This window comes from Rhincodon typus, chromosome 2 (assembly GCF_021869965.1).
Source record: "Rhincodon typus isolate 14 chromosome 2, sRhiTyp1.1, whole genome shotgun sequence".
Lineage (NCBI taxonomy): Eukaryota > Metazoa > Chordata > Chondrichthyes > Orectolobiformes > Rhincodontidae > Rhincodon > Rhincodon typus.
The window spans coordinates 111641793-111666798 of NC_063333.1; the positions used below are offsets into that span (position 1 = coordinate 111641793).

Genomic DNA, 25006 nt, shown 5'->3' on the forward strand with positions numbered 1-25006 from the left:
ATGCAGTATAATTTGAATAAATGTGAGGTTATTCACTTTGGAAGCAAAAACAAGAAGGCAGATTACTATCTGAAATGGCTGTAAATTGGGAGAGGGGAGTCTGCAACGGGATCTGGGTGTCCTTGGGCACCAGTCACAGAAGGTAAGCATGCAGGTGCAGGTGTTAAAGAAGGCAAATGATATGTTGGCCTTCATTGTGAGAGGTTTCAAGTACAGGAGCAGGGATGTGTTTTTGCAGTTATACAGGGCCTCGGTGAGGTCACACCTAGAATATTGTGTGCAGTTTTGGTCTCCTTTTCTGAGAAGGATGCTCTTGCTCTCGAAGGAGTGCAACGAAGGTTTACCAGACTGATTCCAGGATGGCAAGACTGACATATAAGGAGAGATTGATTAGGTTAGGATTGTTTTTGCTGGAGTTCAGACAAATGAGGCAGGGGTTGGGGGGAGATCTCATATACACTTATAAAATTCTAACAGGACTAGACAGAATAGATGCAGGAGGATGTTCCCAATGGCGGGTGTGTCCAGAACCAGCAGTCACCATCTGACGATTCAGGGTAGACCATTTAGGATGGAGATGAGGAGACATTTCTTCACCCAAGGAGTGGTGCGCCTGTGGAATTCATTACCACAGGAAGTAGTTGACACCAAAACATTGGATGTATTATAGATGTGGCTAGATATAGACTTGCGGTGAATGGGATCAAAGGTTAAGGGGAGAAAACGGGATTAGGCTATTAAGTTGGACGATCAGCCATGATCGTGATGATTGGTGGAGCAGAAGGGCCAAATGGCCTCTTCCTGCTCCTATCTTCCATATTTAGATATTTATCTACTTTTCAGTAACAAGCAATGTGCTGCAAGCAGTGTTTCCTCAAAGCTATGTTATGATGCAACCTAAAAGATCCTTTTCACATGCTGCACACAAGCTGGCACTTTTATGTTAACATGTGTATGCAAGAAAGTTAAAGGAGCCCTGCAGTTAAACTAATCACCACAATATTCCAAATGTATTACGAGGTGTGTTATCCTTCAGACATTTTTTTTCATAAGTTCTGTTGTTCAGTCCTGTTGCCACTGCATCAGTACCATCAGTGGAAAAGGACAACAGTTCATTTTGTAATGTTTTTTAGTGATTCATTAGTATCTAACAACCAAGGAAGTGTGCATCCCTTCTCTTACGTCATCTATACTATTTTCTGACTTGAATTTAGTACATTCTCCCGGTGTCTGCGTGGGTTTCCTCCAGGAACTCCGGTTTCTTTCCACAGTCCAAAGATGTGCAGATTAGGTGGATTGGCCAGGCTAAATTACCCGTAGTGTTCAGGGATGTGTAGCTTAGGTGGGTTATAAGGGGATGGGTCTGGGTAGGATGCTCCAAGGGTCTGTGTGGACTTTTTGGGCTGAAAGGCCCGTTTCCACACTGAGGATTCTGTGAATTCCAAAGTTCTCTACACCTCCAACATAACCTCCCTGCTGTTATAATCTATGCCTCCACTGATAAAAGCAAGTGTCCCATATGCCGCCTTAACTAACCAATTAATCTGTACTCAGAGTAAGAACTGCCGATGCTGGAGTCAGAGATAACAGTGTAGAGCTGGAGGAACACAGCATGCCGAGCAGGAAAGCTGCCATTTCAGGTCAGGACCCTTCTTTAGAAATGGGCATCTGTACTGCTGCCTGCAGGAATGTGTAGACAAGCACTCCAAAATCCCCCTGTTCCTCTGAGTTTCCTAGTGCCCTACCATTCATTGAGTACACTTTTTTTTTTTTTTAGATTAGATTCCCTACAGGGTGGAAACAGGCCCTTCAGCCCAACAAGTCCACATCAACCCTCAGGGCATGCCACTCAGTCCCATCCCCCTAAAACCCACCTTAACCTACACACCCCTGAACGCTATGGGCAATTTAGCATGGCCAATCCACCTCGCCTGCACATCTTTGGACTGTGGGAGGAAACCGGAGCACCACGAGGAAACCCACGCAGACACGGGAAGAATGTGCAAACTCCATACAGCCAGTCACCCGAGGCTGGAATTGAACCCGGATCCCTGGCACTGTGAGGCAGCAGTGCTAACCACTGAGCCACCATGCCGCCCTCTCTTGTTGTAATACTTCTTCTGAAGTGCATTACCTCATACTTTAAGGTTAAATTCCATCTGACCAAACTGTCTATATCCTCCTTTAACCCAACACAGGAAATAATGTGAGTGCGTCTATGTGTAGTTTATTTTTGTTGTATTGAACGTTTATAGTGAAACTTACCTCTTTGTTCAAAATATCCTTTGCCTGTTAATGTTTGAATTATTTTGATTGGTTTGAAAGGGTAAAATTTTTAATTAGACCTACTAGGTGTTAGTGCAGAACTAGGCCACACCCACTCACATTCCTTCCCTTTCTTTTAGCTTTGCTTGTTACATTCTCTGTCACGATGTCCCCTCTCCCCTCCTCGCCACTCCAGTGGGACTGCTTGTTCTTTCCAGTTTAGCAGTTAGATACACCATATGCCATTCTCACATTCTGATCACTTAATCTGCACTATCTGCACCTTTTCTCCCCCAGCACTCTACCCCCAATACGTAAATGCTGCCCCTTCAACGCTTCACGTCAGCTCTGATGAAGAGTCATCTAGACTCGAAACGTTAGCTGGCTCTCTCTCCATGGATGCTGCCTGACTCACTGTGATTTTCAACATTTTTAGTTTAGATCATTAGGCCTATCAAGTTTGTTCTGCCATTCAATCATGGCTGATATGTTTCTCAACTGTATTTTCCTTCCTTTTCCCCATAACCTTGATCCCCTTACCAATCAAGAATCTATCTATCTCTGTCTTAAAGACACTCAATGACTTGGCTGCCACAACCTTCTGTGGTAATGAGTTACACAGATTCACCACCCTCTGGCTAAAGAAAAAGCATCCTCTCGTCACTCTGAGGCTGTGCCCTCGAGTCCTAGTCAACCATACCAGTGGAAACATCTTCTCCAAATCAGCCTATCCAGGCCTCTCAGTATTTGTAAATTTCAAAGGGATCTCCACCTCTCCCTTTCAAACTCCATTGAATACAGACCCAGAGTCCTCAATCGCTTCTCATATGACAGGCCTTTTGTTCCCTGGCTCATCCTTGTGAACCTCCTCTGAATCCCCTCCAGTTGGAATACATTCTCCCTGTCTGTCCAGGTCCTTCTGCAGCCTCCTCATTTCCTCAACACTACCAGTCTCTCCATCTATCCTTGTGTCATCTACAAACTTAGCAGCAATGCCCTCAGTTCCTTCATCCATATCGTTAATATGTGGCATAATACTTGTGGTTCCAAAACTGACCCCTGTGAAATTCCACTTGTCATTGACTGCCACCCTGAAAAAGACCACTGTATTCCCACTCTCTGCTTTCTGCCAGTCAGTCAATCCTCTACCACGTCAGGATCTTGGCCCTAACACCGTGGTCACTTGTCTTATTTAGCAACTTCCTGTATGGCATTTTAGCTGATGCCTTCTGAAAATTCAGATTGCATTCACTGGCTTTCCTTCATCTAACTTGCTCATTACCTCCTGAAATAATTCTAGCAGATTGTCAGGCATGACCTGTCCTTGAGGAAGCTGTGCTGACTCAGCACTATTTTACCATGCATTTCCAAGTACTTTGCAATCTCATCCTTCATAATGGACTGCAAAATCTTACTAACCACTGTGGTCAAGGCGTGTAATTTCCCACCTTCTGTCTCCCTCCTTCTTAAACAGAGTTATTACATTAGCCATTTTCTAGTCTTCGGAACACTCCCTGACTCTAGTGATTCCTGAAAAATCAGCATCAATGCCTTCGCAATCTTGTCAACTATCTTCTTCTCAACACAGGGTATAGTCCATCTGGTCTGGGTGATTTATCCACCTTCAGACCTTTTCAGCTTTGCCAGCACCTTCTCCTCAGTGATGGTCATTACACTCACCTCTGTCCTTTGACTCTCTTGAAGTTCTGGTACGCTGCTGGTGTCTTTCCACCATGAAGGCTGATACAAAGTACCTATTCAGTTCCTCTGCTGTTTCTTTGTTCCCTATTACTACTTCACAATTCTCATTTTTCAGCAATCCAATGTCCACTCTTGCCTCTCTTATCTTCAATATATGGAAAAACACCTTTTGCAGCGTTCTTTTATATTACTAGTTAGCTTACTCATATTTCATTGTTTATTGCTTTTTTTTAGTTATCCTTTGCTGGTATTGAAAGTCTCCCAATCCTCTGGTTTCTCACTAATCTCCACCACATCTGTTGCTTTTTCTTTCACTTTTATGCTGTCCCTGACTTCCATAATCGAACCATGATTGCCTTGACCTCCCCTCCATATCTATCTTCTTCCTTGGGATAAATTTTTGCTGTGCCTCCCAAATTACACTCAGAAACCCCTGCCATTGCTGCTCCACCAATTTCCCTGCTAGACTCCCCTTCTAATCAACTCTGGCCAGTTCTTCCTTTATGTCTTTGTAGTTAGCTTCACTAAATTATAATACCATTCATATGATTCCAGTTTCCCCCTCAAACCACAAGGTGAATTCTATCGTATTGTTGTCACTGCCCCCTTGGGGTCCTTCACCTTAAACTTGCTAATCAAATCTGCCTCATTACATGTCACCAAATCCAGAACTGCCTGTTCCCTTGTGGGCTGTACCCACAAGCTGCTCCAAAAAAAGCCACCTTGTAGACATTCCACAAATTCCTTTTCTTGGGATCCACCACCAACCTGGTTTTCCTAGTCCAACTGCATATTGAAGTCCCCCATAATTGTTGTAGTAGTGCCTTTCCTACACAGCTTTTCTCTCTCTGATTTTATTTTCTGTCCCACATCCTGACTACTGCCAGGAAACTTGTATGCAGCTCCCATCAGTGTCTTTTTTTCCATTGTGGTTCCTCAACTCTACCCACAATGGTTCTGTGCCTTCCAATTCTACATCACTTCTTGCTTTCAACTTAATTCCATTTCTTACAAACAAGCCAACCCCACCCCCTCTGCCCATCAGCCTGTCCTTTTGATAGGACGTGTATCCTTGGAAATTCGGTTCCCTTTCCTGAACCCCTTGCAGCCATGACTTTTTGTGTTGCCCAAAACATCATACCTGCCAATTTCAGTCTGTGCTACAAGGTCATTTTACTTAGTCCGCATACTCACGCATTTAAATAACACCCTCAGTCATCCTGCTTTGTCCACCTCTTCACGTAGTTGTCATCTTAACTGATGTGCCTGAAGTTTGATTCCTGACCCTTTTCATACTTTCTGTCCTATTACTTGGTCCAAAACCTTTAACAAACCCCCTCCCCCACCCCCGAGTCATATCCACCTTCAACTAATTTCAATTCCTTGTCACCACCCTATTTAGCCTTTCTGCTCATATCCTGTCCCAGATTGATTCAAGTGAAGCCCGTCCTGACAGTACAGTTCCCTCCTGTCCCACTACTGCTGCTGGTACCCCACAATAAGGAACCCCTGTTTTCCACACCACTCCTTTAGCCATGTGTATACTTCCCTAACTTGTTTAGCTCTTTGCCAATTTGCATTTGACTCAATCCAGAAATTGTAACTTTGAGGTCCTGTTTTTTAATTCTGTTCCAAATTCCGGACATTCCTAAAACAGGATCTCTTGCCTATGTTGTTGGTGTCAATGTGGACCACAACAACTGGATCATCACCCTCCTTCTCCAGTATCCTTTCAACACGACTTGAGATTCCCTTCACCTTGGCACTAGCTAAGCAACACGTCGTGGTGGGACTCTTGATCCCACCCACAAAGGATGCTATCTATCCCCTTAATTATAGAATCCCCAAACCGCTATCACTTTTCTTTGCTTCCCACATTTGAATGGCTTCCTGGACTACAATGCAATGATCAGTTTGACCGTCCTCCCTGCAGACTCTTATCTCATACATGTTGGACAAGGTCAAGAGCTGAAGCTCCGCCAATGCTCTGTCCAGTAACCCGTTAACTGCTTCACTTGTTGTCACACTCCTGTTGCTGTTCAGTGGCCAAATATGAGATGTTTAACCACAGAATGTGTCTGCCTGGAATCACAGTATCAAGGTAGCTCTGCTCTTTCTGGATGTGCCGCAGAATCTGAAGCTGCGTTCCAGCTCATCAATTTTGAGCCAAAGTTCTTCAAGCTGCAGTCAACTGCTAAACATGTAATCACTGTGGCTCACAATGAGATTGAACAGCCCCCATACCATGCAAGAATAATGCATTGCCTGTGCTGACATTTCTAATGTAATTAATTAGGTTTTAGGAACAAATTGCTATAGACGCTGGAATCTGTATTGAAGACAAAGTGCTGGTGATCACAGTGGGTGAAGCAACATTCAGGGAGAGAAAGCAAGCTATCATTTTGAATCTAGGCGACTCCACTTCAGAGCTGTTTGTTTATTGTTCAAAAATATTAATCTAAATAGTCCCTAAATTGTTATACTCCTTTCTGAATCTACTGTTACTTAAGTCTAGTCTCTAATTGGCTTGCCAGCCAATCAGACCACAGTTTTTTTTTCTGACAAGACTTTTGCTGCTGGCACTGCTCTTGCCCAACTTCTTTTTAATCTCAAAAATATACTTTATTCTTAAATCTCTTTGTATATATACATTGTCACAAAAACTGTTCGGTACTGTACAGTTGCATATCAAGTAAATAAACAAAAACATTGGATTTTGACTCTGTCCAAAAAACCAAAAACTTCTCTTACAGAAACAATATCAATATTAACGTATATTTGAGGCACTGGTAGGGTTCAATAACTGAACAGACTCCCATTTACCTTCAGCAAGTAGACCTTAGACAGTGGTGTTTTCCCACTGCACCTTAGCGGCTGCTACCCCAACCTTTAGTGCGTCTCTCAGCGTGTCGTCCTGGACCTTGGAATGTGGTAGTCTACAACACTCATTCGGGGACAACTCCTTGTTCTGGAAGACCAACAAGTTTCGGGCAGACCAAAGAGCGTCTTTCACTGAGTTGATGGTCCTCCGGGTGCAGTTGGTGCTTGTCATGGTGTGTGTCCCGGGGAACAGACTGTAGAGCCTAGAGTCCCATGTCACGTAGCTGCTTGGGATGAACCTCAACACAAACCACTGCATCTGTCTCCAGACTTTCTTTGCAAAGGCACATTCCAGAAGGAGATGTGTGACAGTCTCAACGCCCCTGCAGCCACTGCAAGGGCAGCGTGCAGTGGCGCACACCAACCGAATGTACATAAAGGATCTCCAAGATAGTGCCCTTCTCAGCACCAGCCTAGCGATGTCTGTCTCGGTGTTTGTTTGGAAAGTTCTGGTGATGAGGCATTCTGCCAAATGACTTTGACAATCTGCTCAGGGAACCATGCAACAGGATCCCCCCTCTCCTTTTCCCTCAGGTTCTGGAGGATGTTGCGTACTGATCACTTCCTGATGGATTGGAGGTCAATGGTGTTTCTCTTTGCATTTCTCAATGAAGGAAAGGTGATACGGAGTGGTCCAACTACTTGGAGCATTTCGTGGCAGCGAGGCCAGTCCCACCTTTTGCAGCACTGGGCAACAGGTAGAACCTCAGTATGTACTGACACTTGGTGTTTGCATACCAAGGGTCTATGCACAGCTTGATACAGACGCACACAAAGGTGGCCATCAGGATGAGAGCAACATTGTGTACATTGTCCCACACTTATCCAGAGTTTTGTACATGGAGTTCCTGCAGACTCAGTCTATCTTTGGGCTTCCAGATGAAATGGAAGATTGCTCAGGTGACAGAAACAGCGCAGTTTTAGGGAATGGGCCAGACCTGTGCCACATTCAACAACAGAGAGTGCCTCACACCTGATGACCAGGTTTTTACCCACAATGGAGAGGGAGCGGTTCTCCCAAAAGACCAGTTTCTGATGCACTTCTCCCAAGATCTTATGCATGCCCGAGCTTCTCCTAACCATATTCCCAGCACCTTCAGGCAATCTGTCCTGAGGGTAAAGGGAATGAAGGATCAGTCACCCTAGTTCAAAAGAACACGGCCTTGCTCTTTCCTCAATTTACCTTGCCTCCTGTGGCCAGTTGGAATTGATCACAGATGCTTATGTGTCTGTGCACTGACAGCAGATCCGAACAGAAAATGGCAATGTCATCCATATACAGGGAGGCTTTGACCTGCTGGCCTCCGCTGCTTGAAATACTCACCCCTCTCAGGTTTGCATCCTTGTTGATGAACTCAGCACAAGGCTCCAAAGGACACATGAACAAGGCAGGCAAGAGTGAGTAACCATGCCTGACTCTGGATCTGATCGGGAAGCTTTCTGATTCATACCCATTGATTGAGACTGCACTAACGATGATGGTGTAGAGCAGTGGATCCAATTGCAGATTCCCTCCCCAAAGCCTGTTTTGGACAGCATCCCACATATATATGTGCTACATCCTGTCAAAGGCCTTCTCCTGGTCCAGGCTGATGTAGCAGATGTCCACCCCCTGCCCTTCATGTAGGCGCAAGGCTCTGAGATCAGCCTGCCTGGTATAGCACAAGTTTGGTCTGGGTGGATCATCGATCTTAAAGTAGACCTGACCCGGTTGGTGATGACCTGAGGCAGGATTTTGTACTCTATTCGGCAATGATGGTGGTCGCCAATTTCTAATTTACTCTGTCTCCCCTGGCCACTTGTAAGTGTGAACACTTGTAAGTAAATCTGTGTGATAATACCTTTCCTCACAGATTTGCTCATGGTACCTGCCAGAAGCATACTTTCATACACCTCCAGCAGGTCTTGGCCAATCAAGTCCTACAGAGTCAAATACAACTCATCGTTTCCAGGAGTTTTATCCTTTTCTAAGGACTCGATGGCCTTGGTGAGCTTGTTCAGAGATAACGACTGGTCCAGCCCCTCCCACATACTGTCGTCAAAGACCTCTATGATAGACAACAGGAACAAATGGAAGGTTGCTCTGACTGTGGGCTTCGTGTCATGTAGTCTGGCATAAAAGGATTTACTGATCTTCAGTACGTCAGACTGAGATGGCTTTACCTAGCCGTCTTCTTCGTTTAGGCTACTGAGCACAGAGCACTCCTTGAGCACCTTCTGGAAGAAGAAACACGAGCACACCTCATCCTGCTCCACAGTATGGACCCTGGACCGGAAGATTATCTTGGAGGCCTCTGAGACATGGAGCGAGGCTTGCTGGCTGTTCATCTTCTGGCGATCCTCCGTGACATCGACCCCCATCAAGTGCAGCACGAGTAGGTTCTGCATGCTTTTCTGGAGTTAGGACAGTTTTGCCTAACTCTCTCTCTTGCCTTCTGAACACATTGAGGATGAAGAATCTCTTGATGTTCCCTTTGACTATTTCCCACCAGTCCGCTGCTGACTCAGGTTTCACTGTTCTCCAACCTGTGTAATCCATTCTGAGCTCCTTTAATGTTTCCTGGTATCAACAATTTCACATTCAGCTTCCACGTTCCCTGGCCAGCCAGCTGGTCATCCTGTATGTGACAGTTGGTCAGCAGAAACCAGTGGTCAGAGAAGAAGACCGACTTGACATCGATAGATCTGACTTGGAACATGTGGGACGCAAACAGGAAATCTATCCTTGAGTGGATAGACCTGTCCGACTGCGACTAGGTGTATCTATGCTGCACTCCATCTGCAGGGGTGCTGAAGACATCATGCAGCTTGACGTCACCAGCAGCAGTGGGAGCTGCTGCAGAATGGCTAGCCACTCACTCTTTACCACCAGGGCGAGCACATTAATTAATCGCATGGGAGCGTTTCTGTATGCAACGTCTGCTACGAGAACGTGTGCACCCACCACCTCTTTAACCTCAGACATGTCGAGGTTACCTCCTCGCAGCAGAATACCCAGACCAGAGGAATGACTATCATTTCCCCCTGACCAAATCGAAGGTCCATGAGTCCACATGCTCGACCACTCCTGTAGATGCTGAGCTGTGATATCCCACACTCCTGCAGAAACAGGAAGTGTGCTTTAACATTGGCCAGGTAAGACAATGTGGAAACAAATGGCATAGTAGACTTTTTGAAAAAAACCATCTGGTTCACTAATGTCCTTTGGGAAAGGAAACTGCCATCCTTACCTGGTATGGCCTACCTGTTAGTCCAGACCCACAACAATGTGGTTGACTCTTAACTGTCCTCTGGGCAATTAGGGATGGGCGATAAATGCTGCCTGGCCAGCGATGCCCATCATCATGTGAATGAATTATATATAAAAAAAAAACTGGGGAAATCCTGCAGCCTGTAGATGCCTGCAGCTTGGAATCTACAGCAGTCCAGTAGAATCATCTTCACGAGAAAGGTCCCATCGACAAGTGTGCCTTCTTCCACCTTCTTGACGGTCACCCTGCCCATGTTCCAGGATCCCTGACCTGGGGTGCAGCTGCTTGCCGAGGCTATAGCTCTAGGTTGGCTTTTCCCTGAGTTGGCGTTAGGCCAAAGCCAGCATAAAGATCCACCAATAGCAGGTCAACTCAACCAATGGTCCTTCGACGTCCAATCACAATCTTGACCCAGCGATGACTCACAGCTCGACACTTGAGCTTAGCCAAAAGGCAGAGAAGTCCACTCCCAGAATGCAAACAAGCAATGTCTCAGCAACCTACTTGTACGAGATTAAACATCCTTCATCGTTCTTCAGTTATTTTACCCTCTTCACCAACACAGGCAAGTCTTAACACATTCTCTTTTTCTTCTCATTGTGATGCCAATTGTGAGGACACCTTTCCCAGGCTGCTTCACTGTCACGCTGTGGTGCCGACTGTAAGGATACCCTTCCCAGACTGCTTCACTGAAACATCAACTACAACATCACCCTTCCCACTAAAATCCTGTCCAGTTTTACCCTCTGTTAGTGTTATGGGGGATTTCCACGTTTTTAAAACGTTAGTAATGTCTAATGAGATTGTGAGCTTGACTACTCCATGGACATTCCTTAAGATGGCTGTGGCAAACACATTCACAGTGATGATGAGGAATGAGTTACCCCAGTAGTTGTTTCAATCCCCTCAATCACCTCTGTTCTTGTATAATTTATAATACTTTTACGACATATTGTGCAGCAAAACCTGCTCTTCAGGAGAGGAGAGAATGAAAATATGATAGGGCAGGGCTTTCCATAACAGAGTAGCGTACCTGGTTTTTCATATTTTCCAGTTGCCTGGGAGTAATTGCCTTTCAAACTTGGGTAACAAATATTCTGTATCAAGCTGATTATATGACAGTTAGCTACAGAAAATCATCAAGGACAAACAGAGATATGCATCTCATTAAAGTGTAGCTTGGGGCAGGGCATTTGTTTATGCTGTCAATCGGTACTTGCTATCTACAAATTTCAAAGGAAAATCTTTAATGATGGTGGGACTGAAAGCCTTTTGATATCTTCATACATAAAATAAAGTCCACGGGAAACAACTAGCAGTAAGTTTAACTCAAGGCGGCACATTGAGAAGGCAAGATCTCCAAAGTAACTTCAACCAATATGGGAAATGAACCTGTGCTGTTGGTGTCATTCTTTCACACAAAAAAGCCATCCAGCCAACTGAGCTAATGTCTGGTCCAGGGTAGTTTTGTCGAACAGAGAGACTAAGGGAGTTCAGATACATAGTTCTTTGAAAGTTTCATCACAGAGGGTGGTAAAGAAGGCATTTAGCACACTTGCCTTCATTACTCAGATCATTGAGTATAGGAGTTGGGACGTCATTTTGAGGTTGCACAGGATATTGTGAGTCCACTTTTGGAGTACTGTGTACAGTTCTAGTCACCCTGCTGTAGGAAGGATATTCAAAAAGATTTACCAGGATCTTACTAGGCTGGAGGGTTTAAGTTATGAGGAGAGTCTGAATAAGCTGGGACTTTTTTCACTAGAGTAGGAATTTGAAGGGTGACTTTTTAGAGGTTTATAAAATCATGAGGGGCATAGATAAGGTGAGTAGTAAAAGTTTTTTCCCTAGGGTGGGTGAGTTCAAAACTAGAAGACATATTTTTAAGGTGACAGAAGGAAGATTTAAAGGGACTTGAAGGGCAACTTTTTCACAGAGTTGTTCATGTGCGGAATGAACTGCTGGAGCAAGTGGCAGATGCACGTACAGTTACAACATTTAAAAGACGTTTGGATAGGTACATGAATAGAAAAGGTTTAGAGAGATATGGGCCAAACGCAGCCAAGTGGGACAAGTTTAGTTTAATAAACTTGGTCAGCATGGACGAATTGGGCTAAAGGGTCTGTTTACGTGCTGTATGACTCTGTGACTCTATGACTATATTACCAATTTACAGCAGACATTTGCAGCTCCATACAGCAAACTTAAATTCTTACTTACTAATTACTGAGTCACTAAACAATGCATATATCTTTTTGTCCTACATTTTGCAATCAAGATCTTTCAAAGATTTAATCTTACCTTTTTTTTAAAATTCAGAATCTTTGATCTCTTTGGCATTAGGCTCACCAAACTACACTACTGAGGCTACTTTAAAGTTTCCTCACAACACACATTTCCACTTAGCTGTGTATTATCCAAAAATTTGGAAATATTACTTCTGGTTCTCAACTCAAAATCATTGATTATATGCTGTGCTGTGGCCCAAGTCCTTATCCTTGCATACCCCACTAGTCACAGTCTGCCAACATGAGTATGATCAATTTATTCTTACTCTCCGTTTCGTGTCTTTTAGCCAACTATAATCCATGCTCTAAAAGAAAACAAAAGAAAAACAAGGGAAAAGAACTGAGGAGCTGGAAATCTGAAACATTAACAGGAATTGCTGGAGAAACTCAGCAATTCTGGCAGTTTATATGAAGAGAAAGCAGAATTAACATTTCAGGTCCAGTGACCCTTCTTCAGAACTGATGGTAGCTAGGAAAAGGTGGCATATATGCTGAAGGCAGGTGGCGGCAAAGTATGCAATAAGTGGAGATGGAGCCCAGAGAGAGAAGAGGATTTAAGCAGACACAGGATGGATAATGATAAGCCAGGGAGAAAGAAAAGCTGATAATAGGACCATAAGTAGGTGAAAATGTGTTGGCTGTGATGAAACAGCTGATGTCATGACAGGGCCAAGTGTGTAGGGGTGAGTAAGAACAAGTGTTCAGGCCTAAAATTATTGAAATTGACATTGCGTCCTGAACGCGGCAGGGTCCCAAATGGAAAATGTGATGTTGTTCTTCCAGCTTGCACTGAGCCTCACTCGAGCACTGCAGTAGTCCTGAGAAGAAATGTGGACGAGGGAACATAGTGATATGTTAAAGTGGCAGACAACCAGAAGCTCAAGCCGAGCCACATGACTCTATAGTTCTGAGATATTTCTGGCATTTTCCCCAGTGAAAACCTACACAAAGTAATCATTTATCTTCTCTACCAGTTCTCTATAAATTCTCCTGACTCTGGCTGTAATGGATTCATGTCTGTTTTAGTGAAATGTTTCCTCTTTATGTACGCATAAAAGCTTTTACAGTCCTTTTGTTATGAGTTTGTTAGTTCGCGTTTATATTCTATTCTCCCTTTCCTTATCAATTTCTTGGTTCTCCTTTTTTTGTATTCTAGAAACATTCCAATCCTCAGAATCACTACTATTTCTGGCAACTTGATGGCTTTTTCTTTAAGTTTTACATAATCCTTAACTACTTTTGTTAGCTGTGGCTGATGGACCTTTTGTAATTATTTGCATCTCGAAGGAAAGTCTAGTCACTGTAAGTCATGTAACAGTTCTTTAAAGACAATAGTCAATGGGAAATTGAGAAACAAATTTGTAAGGAGATCTCAGTTATCTGTAAGAATAATAGGGTGGTTATGGTAGGCGATTTTAACTTTCCAAACATAGACTGGGATTGCCATATTGTTAAGGGCTTGGATGGAGAAATTTTTTTTTAAGTGTGTACAAGAAAATATTCTAATTCAGTAAGAGGATGTACCTACTAGAGAAGGTGCAAAACTTGACCTACTTTTGGGAAATAAGACCGGGCAGGTGACTGAGGTGTCAGTGGGGGAGCATTTTGGGGCCAGTGACTATAATTCTATTAGTTTTAAAATAGTAATGGAAAAGGATAGACCAGATCTAAAGTTGAAGCTCTAAATTGGAAGAAGACCAATTTTGATGGTATTAGGCAAGAACTTTCAAAAGTTGATTGGGGGCAGATGTTCACCAGTAAAGGGACAGCTGGAAAATGGGAAGCCTTCAAAAATGAAATAACAAGTGCCAAGAGACAGTATGTGCCTGTTGGGATGAAGGGCAAGGCTGAATGACTAGAGAAATTGAGGTTTTGGTCAAGTATAAGAAGGAAACATATGATGTTAGGCATAGACAGCGGAGATCAAGTGAATATCTAGAAGAACATAAAGGCAGTAGGAGTATACTTAAAAGGGAAATCAAGAGGCCAAAAAGGGGACATTCAGATGGCTTTGGCAAATAGGGTTAAAGAAAATCAAATGGGATTCTACAAATGCATTAAGGACAGAAGAGTATCTAGGCAGAGAATAGGGCCCCTTAAAGATCAGGAAGGCCACCTATGTGTGGAACCGCAATTGATGGGGGAAATACTAAATGAGTTTTTGCATCAGTATTTACAGTGGAGAGGGATATGGAAGATAAAGAACATGGGGAAATAAATAGCACTGTTAAATATGTCCATATTACAGAGGAGGAGGTGCTACACATCTTAAAATGCATTACGGTGGATAAATCCCTGGGACCTGATCAGGTGTACCTTAGAACTCTGTAGGAACCTAGGTAAGTGATTGTTAGGCCCCTTGGTGAGATATTTGAGCATCAGTGGCCACAGTCGAGGTGCCGGAAAGCTGGAGGTTGACTAATGTGGTGCCACAATTTAAGAAAAGTGGTAAGGAAAAGCCAGGGAATTATAGACAGGTGAGCCTTACATCGGTGGTGGACATCTTGTTGGAGAGAATCCTGAGGGACAGGATTTACATGTATTTGGAAAGGTAAGGACTAATTAGGGATAGTCAACATGGCTTTGTGCATGGGAAATCATGTCTCACTAACTTGATTGAGTTTTTTTGAAGAAGTAACGAAGAGATTAATGAGGGTAGAGTGGTGGACGTGATCTATATGGACTGTAGTAAACTGTTCAGCAAGGATCCCCATGATAGACTGGTTAGCAAGGTTAGATCACATGGAATACAGAGAGAACTAGCCATTTTGATACAGAACTGGCTCGATGGTAGAAGACAGAGGGTGGTGGTAGAGGGTTGCATTTCAGACTGGAGGCCTGTGACCACCAATGTGCCAAAGGATTGGTGCTGGGTCTACTGCTTTTCATTATCTATATAAATGATTTGGATGTGAATGTAGGAGGTATGATTAGTAAGTTTGCAGATGACGGAAAGTGTAGTGGTCAGCAAAAAAGGTTACCTCGGAGTGCAAAGGGATATTGATCAGATGGGTCAATGGGCGGAGGAGTAGCAGATGGAGTTTGATTTAGATAAATGTGAGGTGCTGCATTTTGAAAAGGCAAATCAGGGCACGGCTTATGCACTTAATAGTAAGGCCCTGAGAAAAGATGCTGAATAAGGAGACCTTGGAGTGCAAGTGCATAGTGGTATGAAGTGGAGGTCGAAACCCCATCTGATAACTAAAACCCAAACACCCAGAGAAGCTTGCCTCACCTCATAGTCTATTAAAAGAAGTGTGAAAAGTGATATAACCTGCCTCTTACCTCCCAATCTACTATAAAGGGAAGTTAAATGAAATGAACTCCCGACAGTCACTGTAAAATCAACAAGTAATAATTTATTTATCTAACTCTAACACTGAAAAAATTAACAGAACTACTAACAAACCAAACAATCCCTCTCAACTACTGACTATTCCCAAATATAACAAACTTCTAATGGTATGCTGTTCCAATAAATACAAGTTTCACTTGTATAAACCAAATTAATTTAAAAAAATTAAAACTTAGTTTCTCGAAGTTAATGCCATGATACGTCTTATGGAATGTTCGGTGCCTTCTCTGCCGTTCTACAATCAGGAACACCGTCGAATTCTTATGTCAGGTTTATTAACTAAGAGTGCCACTGTACCTTTAGTTAGATAATGGTTACTCTGAGAGCAGGGAGAATTCTGTGAGAGCCAGTGATTTTCTCTTTAGAGTTGATGGTTGTTAACTGTATCAGATGGCAGCTGCTCTCTCACTGATTTTCAAATGCCCTCTTCTCTTATACCCTTGAAGACGTATCAATTTCTTACAATAGGATTGATACTATGTTGTCAAAATCATCAGATTTAAATTTAATTTTTTTATCTCTAATTGCCTGGTTTAAATTAATTGGCCGATATTCAAACTGGTTGTCTTATTAACATTAAAAGACTACTGCCTATGTTGCTAACTATACAGCCTTTTGATTCAAATGTTTAAATTTCAGGAACTCTCTGTGCCTGCCTCTGCTCATAGACATTTTTTTAAAATGTCCAAGCCTAGAAAAAGCATATCATCTTTTAAAGGGACCACACACTCTTCCGCCTCACCCCTATCATTTTACAAACATCAAATTCTAATGTCCTGCCATCCAATCCACAAATACTCTACGCGACTTCACAACAATCATGATGAAAAGATGGCTTTTTTTTCTTATTTTTTTCCAAACCTTAATGCCATTATTACCAGATCCACAGGTCATTAATCTAGAGTTACACATTTCATACTAACTCTATGTACATATGTAACATTGAACACTACCATTTCTATCTTATATACACACTTTTCTTTTAAACCTGTGATAACGCATCCGCAATAACATTTTCACGACCCACAACATGTACAATCTGTAAATTAAATGCTTGTAACATATGATCCAACGAAATAGTCTGGTGTTCTTGCCTTCATATCTTTCCAAAAATGTTGAAGTATTGTGATCAGTGTACACAACTGTCTCTGATACATCGTTTCCGACATAAACATCAAAATTTTGTAAGGATAATGCCAACCTCAATAACTCTTTCTTCCATCGTTGAATATTTTTTCTGGTGGATAGTGAGTTTGTTTGACAAATAACTAATTGGCCTTTCAATTCCACAATCATCTTCCTGTAACAACACAGCTCTAACCCCTACATGGCTTGTGTCGATGGTGACTTTAAAGGGTTTCACGAAATTTGGCTTGGATAAAACATGTGTGGCAGTTAACGCTGCTATTTAAATTTTCAAATGCCTTCTGGCATTGTTCTATCCACCAAAATTTTGTGTTCATTTTTTTAACAAATCTGTCAGCGGCGCCTCCATGCGACAAAAGTTTAGTACAAATTTCATGTAGAATCCGTTCAGTCCCAAAAATTGTAGCATCTCCTTCTTTGAGGGTGGTCTTAGAAATTCTTCAATGTCCTTCATCTTCACATTCCTCAGTGTCATCTGTCCATGTCTAATGTTGTGCCGTAACAACCTCACTTCCACCTTCGTGAATTCTGTCTTTGCCAAGTTTATGACCAACTTTACATTCCATAGTCTCTCAAAGAGCTCTGCCAAATGTGTCATGTGATCTGACCACAAATGGCTAAAGATCATTTAGTCATCTATATAGACAGCATCATTAGTCAATCCTGCCACAACTCTGTTCATAAGTCTTTGAAATGTGGCTGGTGTTTTCTTCATTCCAAACAGCATTACTTTAAATTGATATAGTCCATTTGCGGTTACAAAAGCAGAAAATTCTTTTGCTTTCTCTGACAAAGTAAGTCCAACTTGTGATGTAAGTGGCTTGTCCAACTTTTTCCACATGGTCCTCCAGACTTGGAATTGGGTATGAGTCTGATGTAGTTACAGCATTGGCCTTCGGCTAATCTACGCAGAATCTTTGAGTACCATCAGGCTTGGGAACCAACATGATTGGTGAACTCCACGCACTTTGACTTGGCTCGGTGATGTCTTCTCAGGGCATCACTTCCACTTCCTTCTGTACCTATGCTGTTTTCAGAGGATTAAACCTGTAGGGGTGTTGTTTTATTAGAACAGCATTCCCTACATCAACCTCATGTACCATAGTATTAGTCCTCCCCATTCCATTTTTACGTATATCCACGTAGTGCCACAACAAGCCTTTCAATTCAGTTCTCTGTCCCTGAGACAGATATCTTACTACCCTATTCCATTCTTTAAGGACTTCCTCATTATTTAATTTATTCTTAGGCACATCAAAATTCAAATCATCTGGATTTGATTCCTCACTCTGAATAGCAGTAACTAATACCTATTTCTCCGGTTCCTTTTCCCTGTCATTGTAAGGTTTCAGCATGTTCACATGATATACCCAGTAATTTTTTTTTTCTATCTGGCATCTTTACCAGACAAATCATCTTACTTAGCTTCTTCTCAATCTGATAGGGACCACCACACCTTGTTTTGAAGGGATCTGCTATCACTGGTAACAACACCAAAATTTATCCCCACGGGCAAACTTACGTATTTTAGATTTCTTATCTGCTTCTTACTTCACTAATGCTGTGCCACCTTCAAATGTTGTCTAGCTAATTCACCTACTCTGTTTAATCTTTCTCTCACCTCAGATACATAATCCAAATGTGAGATCTCTGACTTCAGACCTATCAACTTTTCCTTAATTAATTTTAAAAGCCCTCTTACTTCACATCTGAGTATCAATTCAAATGGAGTAAACTGAGTTGATTCATTTGGAGCATCTCTAATAGCAAATAATACAAATGGGATAGCTTTATCCCCATTATTCAAGTAATCCTGGCAATAAACCCTCTTTAAGGTCTGATGCCACCTTTCCAATGCTTCCTGGGATTCAGGATGATATGCACTTGATTTAAAGTGTTTGATGCCTAAATTATCTAAGATTTCCTTAAATAGTTTGGCAGTAAAATCAGACCCTGGGTCTGACTGAATATGCCTGGATAATCCACAACAGTTAAAGAAAGCAAACAACTCTTCCACAGCCTTATTTTAGAAGCCCCTTCCCCTCCCCCATTTCTGATGAAGGGTCTAGGCCCGAAACGTCAGCCTTTTTGCTCCTATGATGCTGCTTGGCCTGCTGTGTTCATCCAGCTCTGCACCTTGCTGCTCACAGACTTTTTTTTTTCATCTCCAAGCCTTGAAAAAGTGCAAACAAACATCAGGTTCTCCTCTCCCACCTTCCAATACTCTATCCAATTTTTGCAACAATAGTTCCTCGAAAGTGGAGTCACAGGCAAACAAGATAGTGAAGAAGACATTTTGTGTGCTTCCCTATATTGGTCAGTGCATTGAGTATAGGAGTTTGGAGGTCATGTTGCAGATGTACAGGACATTGGTTAGGCCACTTTTGGAATACTGTATGCAATTCTCTTTTCCCTGCACTTGGGAAGATGTTGTGAAACTTGAAAGGGTTCAGAAAAGATTTACAAGGATGTTGCCAGGGTTGGACGGTTTGACCTCCAGAGGATGAAAAGGGTGGGGCTATTTTCCCTTAGAGCGTCAGACGCTGAGGGGTGAGGTTATGAAGGTATATAAATTCATGAGGGGCATGGATAGGGTGAATAGCTAAGGTTTTTTCCCTGGGGTAGGGGAGTCCAAAACTAGACTTTAAGGTGAGAGGGGAAAGATTTAAAAGGGACCTACGTGGCAACTTTTTCATGCAGAGCGCAGGTGTGTGTATGGAATGAGCTGCCTGATGAAGTGGTGGAGACTAGTACAATTACAACATTTAAAAGGCATCTGGATGGGTATATCAATAACAAGGGTTTTAGAGGATATGGGCCAAAATGCTGGCAAATGGGACTAGATTGATTTAGGATATCTGGTCGATATGGACGAGTTGGATTGAAGGCTCTATTTCCATGCTGTACAGCTCCATGACTCTATAACAGTCCATTGCCTATGTGCTGTCATGCCTTTGAGTGTATTTTCCTTATCCAGCTCAGCTAATTTATGCCTCATATCTTCATAATTTCCCTAATTTCAACATTACACTCTTGTGGCAGAATGATTACCTCACGTCAAACATAATGTGAAATTTTATCATGTTGCAGTTGCTCATTCCAAAAGGTTTGTTTATAGAAGATTGCTAATTAGCCCTTTTTTTAAAATTACATGATACTAGATCTAAGATGGCATGACCTCTAGTTGGTTTTTCAAGACACTGCTCTCAAAAGCCATCTCTATCATACTGTAGAAAGTCACCCTGCACAGTGTTAGTGCTCAACTAATTTACTCAGTCTATATCACAAAATGATCTAGCATTGTTCAATCTATACTCGTGGAGAGCACCAGTACTGATGTTGAACTTTTGTAGTTCACAGTTGATCGATCTTATGTATATTATTGTAAGTCCCAGTGTAAATTGCCCTATTTGAAGTCATTTCATTTTAACATTGTGGATATAATGGGCCCAGAATGCATGCTTTGTATTAGAGCTTCTGTTGTTGCATTCCTTTGCATCTGACCACATAGCTTTGTGTGATGCGATTAGCACCATTTTGGAGTGGCCTTTCTGATGTCCTACACTCCTAGTCACCTCGTCTCTTGCTTTGTAATTTCCCAGCTTGCCATTTCTCACAGTCATTGCCTGTCTCGCTTGCTGATCCTTCTGGAGACTGATCCTCTCACTCCTTGACCCTCTTGCAGTCTCCCTTGCTTGCCAATCCTCCCAACTTGCTGTTCATCGTGCTTGTTGTCCATTCTTCTCACTGACCTTTTCAGCTCAGTGTCCGTCCCACTCATTACCCATCTGCTTCTAAACATTCCTGCTCACAATCTCACCTCTGTCAACTTTGCCAAATGCCGTCTCATCCTTCCCTAACTGTAGTGATTGGTACAAGGTTGGCCAGGTGGATCTCTTCAAGTATGAGATCCCTAATTGATGCTGTTAATCTTGGCAAAGCAGGGAGCCTTGGCTGGCAATTTCCTAACTCTAGGGACTGGCTCTGAGCTAGCTGGTCAGAGTCCATGTATGGTGCACGTGCAAATAAAAGATCACTTGGTGATGGGATACTGGCCTCTGTGCAGTTATTTCAATAACCTTCCTAGCTGTCACCTTTCCTGGTCTCAAACCTTCTCATAGCTTCTTTCATTCTTTCGCTTACTTTCTCCCTCCACCTCCCCACTTCCAAACTCTCTCGGACAAGAATTGTGGAGAAAAAAGTGCTAAGAGAAGGGGAGTGAATGGAGTGCATTTATTATTAGGCTAAAAATACTTAACACATTCTTTATGGTATGATCAAAGTAATTCCAAGAAGGCACGTGCACTTCAATGTGTCATGAATTTATTGGGTTAAAATACTTGATGCATATATGAATCAATAACTGTTAGTTCATAGGATATATATGAAAGCTTAATGGCTAGATTAAATTACTGAGATGTATTTTAAACAAGTTTAAACTGGAAAGTGTGCAAAGAAGATTTACAATGATGTTGCCAGGATAGGACTTTATTCCTTGGAACATAGGAGAATGAGCAGTGACCTTATTGAGGTGTATAAAATCATGAGGGGCATAGATAGGATGAATGCGTGTAGTCTTTTTTTTTTCCCAGGGATGGAGAATTGAAAAATAGAGGGCATAGGTTTAAGGTGAGAGGGGATAGATTTAAGACTGACCTGCCAGGCAACTTCTTCATGCAGGGAGAGGTGCATATATAGAATGGGCTGCTGGAGAAAATGGTTGAGGCAGGTACAATAGCAACACTTAAAACATTTGGAAAGGAACATGGATGAGAAAGGTTTAGAGGGATATGGACCAATGCAGGCAATTGGAACTAGTTGAGTGGGCATCATGGCCAGTATGGACCAGTTTGGGCCGAAGGGCCTATTTCCATGCTGTATTACTGTATGACTCTGAGTCTCATGTTGCTTTTCAGCTCGTTGGGACTTTGGTGACAATGACACTTAGAGCTCCATATCAAATTCACAGCACCCATCTCGCAAACCCGACCCTGATGGTGAAAGTCCAAGGGTGGGGCAAAGTCCCTGATATTAATAGTATTCTGAATCTAATGTTATATGCTGGTCACCATTTTGTAGTACTTTCAGTACATTTTCAGACATTCTGTTATGCAGAAAACAACTTGAGACACTTTCCGGTGACTCCGCGTTAATTGCACAATATTCTGTTTCCCAGTAAGCCATGCAGTTACCTCCAAGCCAAAATAGGTTATTCTTGTACTAAATTTGTATTTTTCTCCTTGTCTTCAGTTACGCACTGTCATATAATTAACACTTAATGGTTTGGTTTGGAAACATCATTTTTAAGCTCAACACTACAATGCAGCAAGTGGGAGAAGTAGGAGCAGGAGACACGGTGAGGGATTGGATCACGGACTAACAGGGCCAGGAATTTAATGTATGGCAAGTAGGTAAGGCACAAGACAGGTAGCAAGTGACAAGGCCAGCTAGTGGACAAAATGATAAGTGGGAAGCCAAGGAGCAGGACAGGTGATGATTGGGAGCTAAGTAAAAAGAGTTACCATATTTCCTTGATGTTCTTAAATTTATTTCATTGTATAAATTATTTGATTTAGAAATATGGAAATTTAGGAATGTACAGTAATTCAGTTTACTGCATTTCAATGTTTACGCTTTATTCTCACGAGAAGGTTCCTATAGAACTCAAGAACAGCTTTTACATTGGTTATAATATGAAAACCTGATTTGCTTAATTAATACATTTCCATTTAAAGTTGGGCTTTTCTGAAATGCAACAATAGTGTTAAGCAAAAATGACCTACATGTTCACTGCCAAGACACAAATCCTGATGTCCCAGCTTCCAAGCTAGAGAACCTTCACCTTTTGTTCTTTTTAAAGCTGCTTACTGTCTGCTTGTCAGGATAAGATGCATAATCATCACACACAAATAGAAGTCAGTTGTTTGTGGGTCAGTATCTTATGACAGGGAGCTGTTCAATTTGAGGTGAGTGGTGACTGACCATTAGAATGCAATGATTCTCCTCAATTCTGGAGACAACAAATGATACCCTTTCCATATGCCGACTTACAGCACATAAACTACTGCTTGTGTTGGTCCCTTCACTGATACAAAGTGTATTCTTCTTTTGCATTTTTTTTTCAGGTGAAGTGCACTCGACGTCTTTTTTGAAAGGGTAATGTGTGATTTATCTTTGGCTGGAGAGCCTGGGCAGGATTTGGAAATACAGATTTGCCAAGCATCTGTGTCTTCCTCTTGATCTTATCGTGTTAGAACCTTTGTTGATTTTTTCATTATTTTATTATCACGTTTGGTTTGGAGCTGTGAACTATGAGCTGAGAGCTCAAGGTGACCTTTGGACTGTGAACAGCTGCTTGTTTTAAAAAAAAGCACAAACAAGCTGCTTGTCTTTGCATCTGGGTTCAGAAGTTAATTGCAGATTGATTTTTGTTCAAAGTGCTTAATAAACTTTTTGACTCTGGAGAGACATTGTGCTTAAAGCAGATGGTAGATGTTTGAAAGGTAACAAGGGCCTCACAGGGAGTCATGACGCCCATCAGTCTATCAAAGAAAATGATAGAAAAAGAAACAGAAACCAAAGTTTTAACTGGGCTTTGGACTCTTTTGTTTGTTCAGAAGGAGCTTGGCTGTGACAATTTACAGGATGGGGGTTTGATTGCTCCATGGTTGTCCTTGCATTATCAATTTATTGGAAGTTCCGAAAATATAATCTCAGTTACAATATTTAACTGAATATTCCTCAGAGCTGACTGGAAGCTATCTATATGCATCACTGTCTTCAGAAACCCAGCAAGGTACATGTGCTTATGAGATTATGGATCGTAGAGACTGCTTAAGTAAACTGACCAATTACATCTCGTTTATTTCCTCTTTTTGGATTTATTTCATAACTGTGTCTTTTTATCTGCCTGTCTTTGTGCAAGTGGAGAGCTGTTACCACTGCTGCCTCACGGTGCCAGGGAGCCGGGTTCAATTCCACCCTCTGGCGACTGTCTGTGTGGAGTTTGCATATTCTCCCCGTGTCTGCGTGGGTTTCCTCCAGGTACTCCGGTTTCCTCCCACAGTCCAAAGCTGTGCAGGCTAGGTGGATTAGCCATGCTAAATTGCCCGTAGTGTTCAGGGATGTGTGGCTTAGGTGGGTTAAAGGGGATGGGTCTGGGTGGGATGCTCTGAGGGTCGGTGTGCTCTTGTTGGGCTGAAGGGCCTGTTTCCACACTGTAGGAATTCTATGATCTATGATTAAATCAGGCATTAATTAAATTACCGTGTTGGTTAACTTTGTTCTGCCGAAACTACTCTATTATTAATAAACTGTTTAATGTTTTGTACTTTCTTATTTGCTCAAGGGACATGGACATCGCTGGCTTGACCAGCACTTATTGCTCATCAGAGAAGGTGATGGTGAACTGCTTTTTTGAACTGCTGCAGACCATGTGCTGTAGGTAGATCCCCATGCATTAGGGAGGAAATTGCAGGATTTTGACCCAGCAACAATGAAGGAACAATAATATATCTCCAGGTCAGGATGCTGAGTGGCTTGGAGGGGAATTTAAAGGTGGTGGTATTCCCATGTATCTGCTGCCTTTGTCCCTCTAGAAGGTAGTGATTGTGCATTGGAAGGAGTTTTCTAAGGATCTTTTCTAATCATCTTCACTGCATCTTGTAGATCGCACACTGTGCTGCCACTGAGCATAGGTGGTGGAGGGAGTTTGTGGAAGTGGTGCCACTCAAGTGGGTTGTATTGTTTTGAATGATGTCAAGCTTGAATGTTGTTAGCAGCTGGGGAGTATTCCATCACACTCCTGACTTGTTCCGTGCAGATGGTGGACAGGCATTGAGGAATAAGGAGGTGAGCTACTCCTGCAGTATTTCTAACATCTGACATGTTCTTGTAACCGCTGTATTTATATGGTGAGACCAGTTCAGTTTCTGGTCAATCGTAATTCCTAGGATGTTGATGGTAGAGTATTCAGTCATGGTAATGCCAATGAATGTCATAAGGCAATGGTTAGGTTGTCTCTTATTGCAGGTGGTCATTGCCAAGCAGTTGGGCTGCTTGTCACTTGTCAGCCCAAGCCTGGAAACTCTCCAGATCTTGCTGCATTTGGACATGGACTG

The 25006-nt window shown here is 42.4% G+C and overlaps 2 protein-coding genes across 2 annotated transcripts in view; both read left to right on the forward strand.

Annotated features, from left to right (window-relative positions):
* Positions 1-25006, forward strand: part of LOC109927112 (glial cells missing transcription factor 2) — a 1179481-nt gene that overhangs the window by 425837 nt on the left and 728638 nt on the right. The gene's annotated exons all lie outside the window — the stretch shown is intronic.
* The window catches only part of LOC125486561 (serine/threonine-protein kinase MAK-like), a 221916-nt gene that overhangs the window by 120294 nt on the left and 76616 nt on the right, over positions 1-25006 (forward strand).